The 10,103-nt window shown below is 42.1% G+C and overlaps 1 protein-coding gene and 1 long non-coding RNA gene across 3 annotated transcripts in view; one reads left to right on the top strand and one right to left on the bottom strand.

The window, feature by feature from the left end:
• Window positions 1–264: 264 nt before the first annotated feature.
• Window positions 265–6,859, bottom strand: LOC113603592 (uncharacterized). 2 transcript variants are annotated; one of them, XR_003425199.2, is made up of 3 exons: window positions 6,324–6,859; window positions 5,629–5,786; window positions 265–880 (listed from the first exon to the last, which is right to left on the bottom strand). It is a non-coding gene; the product is annotated as an uncharacterized LOC113603592 (long non-coding RNA). The 2 variants fall into 2 exon arrangements; XR_008299912.1 differs by having other exon boundaries at window positions 6,597–6,859.
• Window positions 6,860–7,416: 557 nt separating this feature from the next.
• UPF2 (UPF2 regulator of nonsense mediated mRNA decay) overlaps window positions 7,417–10,103 on the top strand; it is a 110,707-nt gene continuing 108,020 nt past the window's right edge. Inside the window, exon 1 of the mRNA XM_027073409.2 lies at window positions 7,417–7,555. The gene's annotated coding sequence lies outside the window, so the exon portion shown is untranslated. The remainder of the gene's footprint in view (window positions 7,556–10,103) is intronic.

Here is a 10,103-nt window from a genome sequence, read left to right as displayed (position 1 = left end):
GGGAGACACAGAATTCCAAGCAGGCTCCAGGTTCTGAGCTGTCAGCACAGAGCCTGATGTGGGGCTTGAACCCACAAACCATGAGATCATGACCTGGGCAGAAGTCGGACGCCCAAGTGACTGAGCCACCCAGGCGCCCCTATCTTTCTGAGACATGCGGATTGTATTTGGACAAGGGGTGAGGAATAAGGACTACCTAACTACCAGAGAAAACCTTTTCCTCTATGTTCTTCATTTGGAATTGTGAATTAAGCTAACAAAAGATTACCAGGAGAAAAGACACACTATTTTTATTAATATTTACATGCACAGGAATTCACCAAAAAGAAGTAAGACACAAAGAAGCAGTTAGACTCAAGGTTTGTGCATCATTGTAACAAAGGGGAAGGGGCTTGGGCTTCAAGGGATGACACAGTGTGGGGAAGTGACTTGGAAATACATGGGGAAACTGATAGAAGATAAGGGTTGTTGTGGTTGATCTGTTTATGCAAACGCTTCTGGGTGTTGACTATCACCAGTGATAAGAGTCCCTCTCTTCTTCCTGATACAGGAGTTGGGGGTGGGGGCAGAAACCTTCACAAAGGGAAATTCATGCACTGCTTTTAAGCAGATAAGGGGAGTTCTAGAGAATTCTTCCTGAAGCTGTTGATTCTCAATTGTCCTCAGCTGAAAATAACGGTCATGCTGAAGTGCCATATTTTGGCGTGGCATATTCTGATGCCCTTTAGCACCATTAACTGAGAGAATAAAAATGAAAAAAGAAGTAGTGGAGTTGCAGACCAACATGAAGTCCAATTTTGAACATTTTAGGTTTGAAGTATATGTGGAATATTTCATCACAGCTGTCCCACGGCAAAGACTTAGAAATATAGTTCAGGAACTAAATTAAGACAATTAGATGACCTGGGATTAGCTTTCTTACCACTTACTCATTAGTTCCCTCCCCCCAAATATTGAGATTGGTTATTCTGCTGGACACAATGAAGTAAAACCAGAATTAGAAACAATATTTACAGGGACCCCCGGGTGGCTCAGTCGGTTAAGCATCTGACTTCAGCTCAGGTCATGATTTCACAGCTTGTGAGTTTGAGCCTTGTGTGGGGCTCTGTGCTGACAGCTCAGAGCCTGGAGGGTGTTTTGGATTCTGTGTCTCCCTCTCTCTCTGCCCATCCCCCACTCGTGCTCGTTCGCGCGCTCTCTCTCAAAAACAAATAAACATTAAAAAAATTAAAAGTGCATATTAAAAAAAAGATGATATTTACAAACCTCTGCCTTTATTGGTTACAACAGCTGAGAAATCTCTTCCTTTTTTTCCCCTGCTGGCCTCCCAGCTTTACTGGGGTAGAATTGAAAAATAAAATTGTAAAATATTTAAAGTGTACATTGTGATGATCTGATTTTCCCCCTTTTATTTTTAATTTTCATTTTAAGTGCATCTTCTTAGCACAAGATTTCCAATGCTTGGTGTAAAAGGTTTCAGGTGCAATGGTGTCATAGTTGCATTAAGGCAAGGAAAGATGTGTTGAAACACTATTTATATGAACTGCAAGGCCAATTAGATCCTTTAGATGACTGTGTTTAATATTTCTGAAATGATTTAGTACTAGCTAACACAGAGCATATACTGTGAGCTAAGTGCTTTTATTTGAATTACCTCATTTACTGTTCACAAAACCCTATGAAAAAGTACTGTTATCATCAAGATTCTTAAGAATTAAAAGCTGTGATCTAAACTGACTAAAGAAAAAAAAAAAAAACTGGTTAAAATATTAGCCCAAGCTCAAATAGCTGGTGTATTTTGGAACTAGAATTTGAATTCACGTAGTCTGACTTCAGAGATACATGTGTCTTGCTTTCCGTGGTGGCTTTTAAACTAGTTCTCTTCCATCCTCTTTAAAAGCCCTCAGCTCCTCTGGACTTGTTCGTCTCTACTCCCAGCTACCGCAGCTCTCCAGAACCACATTCTGATGTCCTCTCCTATCCCCTTTAGTTCACTGATGTTCTTGGTTTTGTTAAGAAGCAAACCACGGGGCCCAAATGGCGTCACTTAGGTGAAGGCCTCATATCAGCAAACCAAGACTAACTACCTAATGCAGTTGCAGTCCTCACAGGAGTGTAGCCTTTAACCAGTCGCCATGGAATTTCCTGGTCAGCACTAGGAATATACTCCTATTCCTCCCCTTACGAGGGTGACCTTGCCTAAAACAGTGCATTCTTTGCTAATAATTTCCTTTATTCCACTCTCTGCCTTTAAAAACTGTCTCTTTATAAATACAGAGAGGGAGGGAGGCAAACCACAAGAGACTCTTAAATATGAGAACAAACTAAGGGTAGATGACGGGGTTGGGGAGAGGGAAAATGGGTGATGGGCATCGAGGAGGGCACTTGTTGGGATGAGCATTGGGTATGTAAGCCAATTTGACAATAAATTATATACATATAAATAAATAAATTAACTTAGAAAAAACAAACCAAAACAAAGCAAGAAACGGTCTCTTTTTGGGGCATCTGGGTCACTCAGTTGGTTAAGGATCCGACTTTGGCTCAGGTCATGACCTCACGTTCACGGGTTCGAGGCCCACATCAGGTTCTGTGCCGACAGCTCAGAGCCTGGAGCCTGCTTCAAATTCTGTGTCTCCCTCTCTCTCTGTCCCACCCCTGCTCATGCTCTGTCTCTCTCTCTCTCTTTCTCTCTTAAGAAAATAAACATTTAAAAAAATACAAAAAAACCAACTGTCTCTTTTCTACAGCTTGATGGAGCTTTTTTCCCCTATTTTCTAGATGGTATACTGCCCAATTCATGAATCATTTAACAAAGCCAATTAGATCTTCCAAATATACTCAGTTGAGTTTTTGTTATTAAACAGTTTTTTGGTCACCATTTTCTTTGCAACCTCTACTCCTGTCAATATGTTAACCCTATGCACACTCACATCTTGTTCCCCTTAACTTCCCTCCATACCCATGATCCTTCATGATTATCACTCTCTTGCAAACACACAATCCCCTTACTCTTTTCTTTCTTTGTCATCCCTCTCATGGAAAACAAACAAACCCAAAACAACAAAAAAACGAACTGTTCATCTCTTCTTGAGAAATTGGCATTATGTAGGCTGGATGGTTTTACTTTAAATTCATGATCAGAAACATTGAGTAGTGTGTCAGCAACAATCCTTAGTATGCATCTCCATTGCTTTCACACTCTTTAAGGTGTCTCTTTCCTACTTTCCCCTCTTATTTCAAACCTCCCCCAGTCTCTCCCTCACCTCACTCTTAGCTGATGACCTTGACTCCAATTTCATTGAGAAAACAGGAATGATCAAGGAGGAAGTTCTTTATAATCCCCCTTCCAAGTCTACAAGCCTACCTGTCCACGCATCCATCTTCTCTGTCTTCTCTCTTAATATCTTGTAGAAATGCCACTGCTATCAAAGGCACTCCTGCTTGTACTTTAGATTCCATTCCTTTTTACCACAAGGATTTTGCTCCTTTGTTACCTTCTTTCTGTCTCCTGTATCATTAATATTTCTCTCCCTATTGGATCATTCCCATTAATACACTTCCTCTATATCTCTCATAAAAAAATACAAAAAAGATATAAATGTAAAAAACACAAAACAAAATCCTCCCATAATCTCCTCCAGTTATATTTTTCTGTGGCTCTTCACAATAGTTTCTCAAATACCTGTCTTCACTTTTCCCATCCCTAACTTAGTCCTGAACCATTCCAAATCTGTCCCCATTATTTCATTGAACTGCCACCTACAAAGTCAATATTGATCTCTATAGTGTCAATCCAATGAGCCCTTCTCTGTCCCCATATTATGTTCTCTTAATAATATTTTAGACAGTTAACCACTTTTCCTTTCCTGATGCTTCTTTTTTGGGGTTTTCGTGACACTGCACTCTCCAGGTTTTCCCTTTCTTTACTCCTCCTTTTTAGAGACCTAACCACTATATTTGGAAGTTTCTCAGAGCTTAATCCTGGACCCTCTCCTCTTATTACATTTTCTTTGGTGAACTCATTCTTTCTTATGACCTTGAATACTAGCAATGTTGATGATGCTCTAATTGTCACGTCTATGCCACAACCCTCCTCTCTGCCCATTGGATATCTATATATCAAGTTGCAAAACTTGAACGTTTCAATTCTTCAGGTTTTAGCTCAAATTTTGTATCATTACAGAAGCCTTTCCTGACCACTCTACAATAGCCAGCCTCTTCTTTCTCTCCAGTTACTCTCCATTATATTACCCTGTTTATTTCCTTTGCCACATATATTCCAACCTTTTTAACTTTTTGCTTATTTACTATCCAGCTCCTTCATTAGATTATAACCTCATTTACAGGACTTTCACTAATTTGTTAGGCACTGTTCTAAGCACTTCATAAAATCCTGTGATTGATTTTGCTTTTTTGACTCACATATTTATCAAAACTAAGAAAAAAAAAAGAGTAAGCTCACATTGCTTCATTTCCATTTTGGCCAAATTAACAGAAGGCAGTATAGTGAACTGATTTTCAATCTTCCAGTCCCATGAGATATCTCAATGATTTGGTAACTAGTACTATTATGTTTCATATATGTGATATTTACATTTGCTTAAATGTACCCTCACTTAAATATTTCTTATTGAATGAATATATCACAACACATTCGAGAAACTATTAAGTAGAGAGACAAAGGTAAAGTTGTTTGACAAATTTCCACCATATACTTTGAAGAGGTGGGTGCTTAAAGAAACAGGTAGCTTCAACTAGCTTAGTCAAGCTGGACATTAGCATCTAAAAGACAGATGGATTCGTTCAAAATACAGCATTATTTCTGGCAGAGCACCAGGCAGTTCATCTCACATGAGGTGTTTTTTTTTTAATTTAGGATTTGTCCTGCCCTGATATTGTAACCCCTTTCTTTTGCGTTTGCTTTCTTCTGAGAAGCAGCATTATAACTGGATTTAAAAACATTTAATGTTTATTTATTTTTGAGAGAGAGAGTGAGTAGGGGAGGGCAGAGTGAGAGGGAGACAGAGGATCCGAAGCAGACTCTGCTGACAGCAGAGAGCCTGATGCGGGTCTTGAACTCATGAACTGTGGAATCAGGACCTGAGCCGAAGTTGGACGCTTAACCAAGTGAGCCACCCAAGCGCCCCTTAAATAGAAAATAGTATCATGTAAATATATATATACATATCAGTTTTTTCTTTTTTCATATCATACAGTTCTGTCAACAGGCAAAAAGGAAAAGGCATTTTTTAGAATTTTCTCAAATAATGATATATCTAAACCCTTAAAAGCTAAATATAATGTAGTTACTGAAAAAGTGAAGTTTGAATTATCAGAATGCAAAAATGATGGCTTCTTCAGAGAAATGTATTTCTTGCAGTTACAGATTGCAATGATACCCCACATTAGAAGGCTCCAGTGGCTTTTGACATCTTTCTTTGGAAAGAAAACAATGGGGAGCATTTTCAGTTTATGAAAAAGTCTAGGCATAAAGGCAGTAGGATACATCAAAAATATCTTGGGTTTTCAGTTAGATTTGCATATAATGCTATGCTACTAGTTTTGTGGTATCAAATTAATCTTTCTGTGACTCAGTTTCTGTAAAATGAGAATCCTAATACTTACCAACAGTATTATTATGATTATTAATTAAAACAAATTTAAAATAAGCAAAATCTCCATAAAAATGCTCTCCTCTTGGGGCGCCTAGGTGACTCAGTCCAATAAGCATCTGACTTCAGCTCAGGTCATGGTCTCACAGTTTGTGGGTTTGAGCCCTGCATCTGGAAAAAAAAAATTTTTTTTAATGCTCTCCTCTTTTTTGATCCCATGTATTCAGTTGGTTTCCTTTTAATACTCGATGAAAGGCAAAAGTTGACTTCAGTTAGGATAAGCAGAATTTATTTATTAACAGCATAGGTAAATTTTCTTAGGGTAGCCAGACAAAATGGGAAATACTTTTGAAAAGAACACTGGTGGTCATCCCCAGTAAGGTGTTTTGGGACAGTTCTCTCCTGTTTATCAGAGGTACAGAATTGTAGTACTGTCTTTCTCTGTCACTACCCTTTAAATGATTGACCTCTTGGCAGTGTTTTGGGGAAAAAAAATTAAGTACAGGAAACATTAACACTTAACTTGTGAAGGCAATTTGCAAGCTAAACGGGATAGGAAAATAGTAAATAGAAGCAAATGGGCAAAAGCTGAATATAAGTGAACCTAGACCTTCCTCAAGTAGTTGAGGTTGGTAGCAGCTCATTTTGTGGGCTTGTATATCGGGTGGGGCGCCACGTGTCAAGCAAGAATCAAGACCAGTTTGGCACCTTTGTTCCTTTGGCTCCTGATCAGCCAAAGCCAACCTGTACGAACACCCGGTGAAATCATGTTGGCAGATCCAAGCACAGTTTCAATAAAAATCGGAGGCCGGATACACCAACTCAATTAAGTTGTGTCGATAAACTAATACCCATTTTAAGAAGCTGACTTCGTTTCACATTCGGAAGAAATGACAAGACTAGCCAATTGTGACTACAATAATGACTTCATGGAGGTTATTTCATTGTAATTTTTAAAATTCGTTTGCTAGAACAGGGTACCTTCTAAGACCTGTTGAGAAAAAACCTTGATTCTTCTTCACTCTGGGTTGTTTTTACGTGGAACACCTAAAAACTGCTTCTGGAAATCCCCCCACGGGACTTTAGTAGTCTTTCTAGGGCACTCTTAAATCTAGACCCATTCCTAACCAACCTGTACCTTCTTCACCAGCCATATTCTTTAGCTTCTCCAGTTTCTAACTTCCTAAGTCTTCAACCTCACCCCTTGAATTAGTCCAATCAAACTTTCCCTTCTTAGACCTCTTCCTCACGTTCGCTCCTGGAAACTCCCCTGAGGATCACGTGGCCAAACTTGTCCTTAATGGCGCTCCGTAATTCTCCTACTGTTCCACCGCCCTTCCTTACCTCCTGTTAGCTCCACCCCACCCCATTCTAGCTACCCCCCCCCACCTCCTCCCCTCCGGCCCGCAGTACCTGCGCCTGCGCATCTCTAATTCAGGGGCTTTCCCTTTCCAGGCGACCAATCCATTTCCTGCCTTCGGTCCTTGTAACACTCCTCCCCTCCGCTGGGGACCTGGCTTGAGGTGATGGTTGTGGCTGCCCTATTTGTTGCCTGTCTGAAAAACTCGCTCCTCTCATCGAGTAGACCATTTGAACTAGCCGCTTTGTGCATCGCACATCTATGAGTCTTTTCTCGCGATCCGCCACCCCAGAGTTAAGCCAAGGGCATCGTTATGCCGGCGGAATGGAGACCCGGACAGTTTGCGATCAGGCAAGTGCGTGGACGGCTTTTTCCTTTCCCCCACCCTCCGCCCCGCCCCCACTCGCTGCCTGGCCGCGCTGGTGAGTGGCGGGCGGGAGGGCCGGCGGGCGGAGGGAGGAGGGGGAGCTGAGGAAGGCGGGCCCTCGGCTGCGAGATAGGTGGGGGGAGGGGAGGGGAGAGCCCGAGCGCTGGAGTTGGTGCTGGGAAACCCGGGGCTAATGTTGACAACAGGCTCGAGGTGAGTCCCGGGGAACCTCCTTCCCCTCCGCTCCAACGATCGGGAGGAAGCGGGGCTGGGGGGCACCGGCCTGGACTCCTACTCCCCGAGGGACCCAAGAGGCGACTCCGCACCCCAGCGCTCCGGGGGCGGCGAGCAGTACACGGACCGCAGCTCCGGCGTCGTCCTCCTCAGACCCCTCTCCCGGAGGCTCCCATCACTGCGGGCGCCCCCGGCCCGGGGCAGACATGAGGGGCGGCCGAGGGGGTGTCTGCCCCACATGCCCAGGCTGGGCCTCGGGGCTGAAGGCGGGGAGCCTGCTGTGGCGGGGTGAAGGTGTTTGGGGGTGTGGAGAGGCGCGAGGGGAGGTTGGGGAAAGCTCTTCGGGAGCCGGGAGGGAAGCGAGGGCGAGGAAGTGGGGAGGGTGCGTGTGTGGGAGGATGTGGAGTAGGGAGACCTGTCGGAGAGTCCCGGTCTCCGGTGGTGAGGGAGTGTGGGGTGAGAAGTTGGGGTTGGGGCGAGGATGGTCCGCGAAGGTGACCGTGGCTACCCGTGGGAAAGGGAGTTGTGGCGGGGAAGCGTGTTGGGTATGGGAATGTGCCTCCGGAGCAGGGGTTTGTGGGACATGTGTGTGGAGGGGAAGGGGTTTCGGCGTGTTTGGGAATGGTGGGCATGGGTTATTTGCTCCACTTCTGTTTAGTCACATAGACTGAGGGTTCTTCCCTTGGCTTCGTCCCAAGGCTCCTAGTACTTACTCTCGTTGGTACTTCTGAACTAAGGAGATCATCACGGGGTATTTGGTCGTCAGGTTGGCCGAGCAGAACCACCTTAGGATCTTGGGGGTACACAGTGAACCGGACCACCTGCCCGCTTGCTCTTTGAGGACCCGTATGTAGTGATGCAGCCGACCAAAGTAAAACCATCACCCTTCTCGTTTATCGTCGTTTTAGGTGTTTGTAAGAAATGTACAACTCCTCGAGAAAACCTGTTTTGAACTCTGGTGAAATTTGTAAAAACTTTGAATGAGTCCTTGATAGGAAGGACGTTTTGTAAAGCCAGAGACTGGGAGATAATGCCCCGGTGCTATTCTGCCCATAGAACATTTTGAATAATAAAGAATTAAAAGGTAAAACAGCATTGTCTAACTCTGAAATATTTTCAGAGCAGTCTGATTGTGATTTCATACATAATCCATATGGTACTTTGTTAAAAGGATATCTTTAAAAGGGAAACATCCCTTTCTCTGCGTTCTGCCCCCCCAGTACACTCCATTGATCCTTGTTTTACCAACTAATAAGGTAGTTTTACTTTCTTTTAGGCATCGAGAGTATTTTTAGAAAACCAACTAAAATATACAATCCAAGAGCCAGGACTCTACTCGGGGAGCTAGGAAGGTGGTTTTAAAAGCATGGTTTCCTTTTAAGGACTGGCTGTGATTGTACTCCGTAATTTGTAAGCTAATCATATTCGAATTAAAAGATCACTCGTATTTATCTTGATTATTTTAAGATGCAGTCTATTTAAAATTTTAGTTTCTACTTGAAAAACTTTTTGAAGCACTTCAGATACAATATTTGGCTGTTTATTAAAGCATGGATTTATCAGAATAGTTTAACTTTTGGCGTTTCACTAAATACAGTTTAATTGACAGTACAAGTGCGTACTGATCTAAATTACATTGTTTGTAAATTTGGCTTTTAAAATCTTGAGTCAGGGCATTTAGTGGAGAAGAGCACTGGACAGTGAGGCCTGACTCAGCCATTAAACTAGTGTAATTGGATGGGTCACTCTTCTGCTGTCATGTCAGTGTAAAAATTGAGAATTGGAGTGGAGAAAGTCTAGTAGTCCTAACCCTAAAAACTCTCGTCTTCCAGCAAACTTTTCAGTGTTTGGTGTGAAAGAATAAACATTTATTGAACACCTTCTGGATGCCAGCTGCTTGGTTAGTAGTTTAAGAATTGTCTCTCTGTTAGTTTAAGAATTCTCTGAGAGAGGTAGCAGTGCCTCCATTTTATCAATGGGTAGACTCACAGAAGTTGCCCAGTTCCCATAGCTAGCAGGTTGCAGAGTAAGCGTCTGATTTCAGAGCCTGTGTTATTTTCACATGTTGCATTGCCGTCTTTACATGAGCCTTTACATTTTCATCACATTTTTTTGTTCACTGAAATTTAGTTCCAAGTGTACTCTGGGTGTGTTTGTCATACAAAGATGAGGGGATTCAAAGAATCTATCAGTACCAAGACTTAAGAGTCTTACTGAGAATCTGTTTTATCATGCTGTAGAGCAGGACCAATTCATGAGTGCCTACTACAGTTTGATATAGTAGGCACTTAAACATTTATTGAATAAATGAGTACTGTAGAGTCACAGAAGTTTAGGAAACTTTGTTAAGCTAACAAATGATCCTTTATGAATTTGTCAGATTCTAAGTGAATTTCTTAATGTTTTTGTAGAACTTAATATGTAGTCTTACCTTGATAAATGAGACATTACTTGTAAATTTTGATGCCGTTCTTTTTTTAAAAAAAATTTTTTTTTAACGTTTATTTATTTTTGAGACAGAGAGAGA

This window comes from Acinonyx jubatus, chromosome B4 (assembly GCF_027475565.1).
Source record: "Acinonyx jubatus isolate Ajub_Pintada_27869175 chromosome B4, VMU_Ajub_asm_v1.0, whole genome shotgun sequence".
Classification (NCBI taxonomy): domain Eukaryota; kingdom Metazoa; phylum Chordata; class Mammalia; order Carnivora; family Felidae; genus Acinonyx; species Acinonyx jubatus.
The sequence above is the reverse complement of the archived record's forward strand: the minus strand, read 5'-3'. Positions and strand labels throughout refer to the sequence as shown.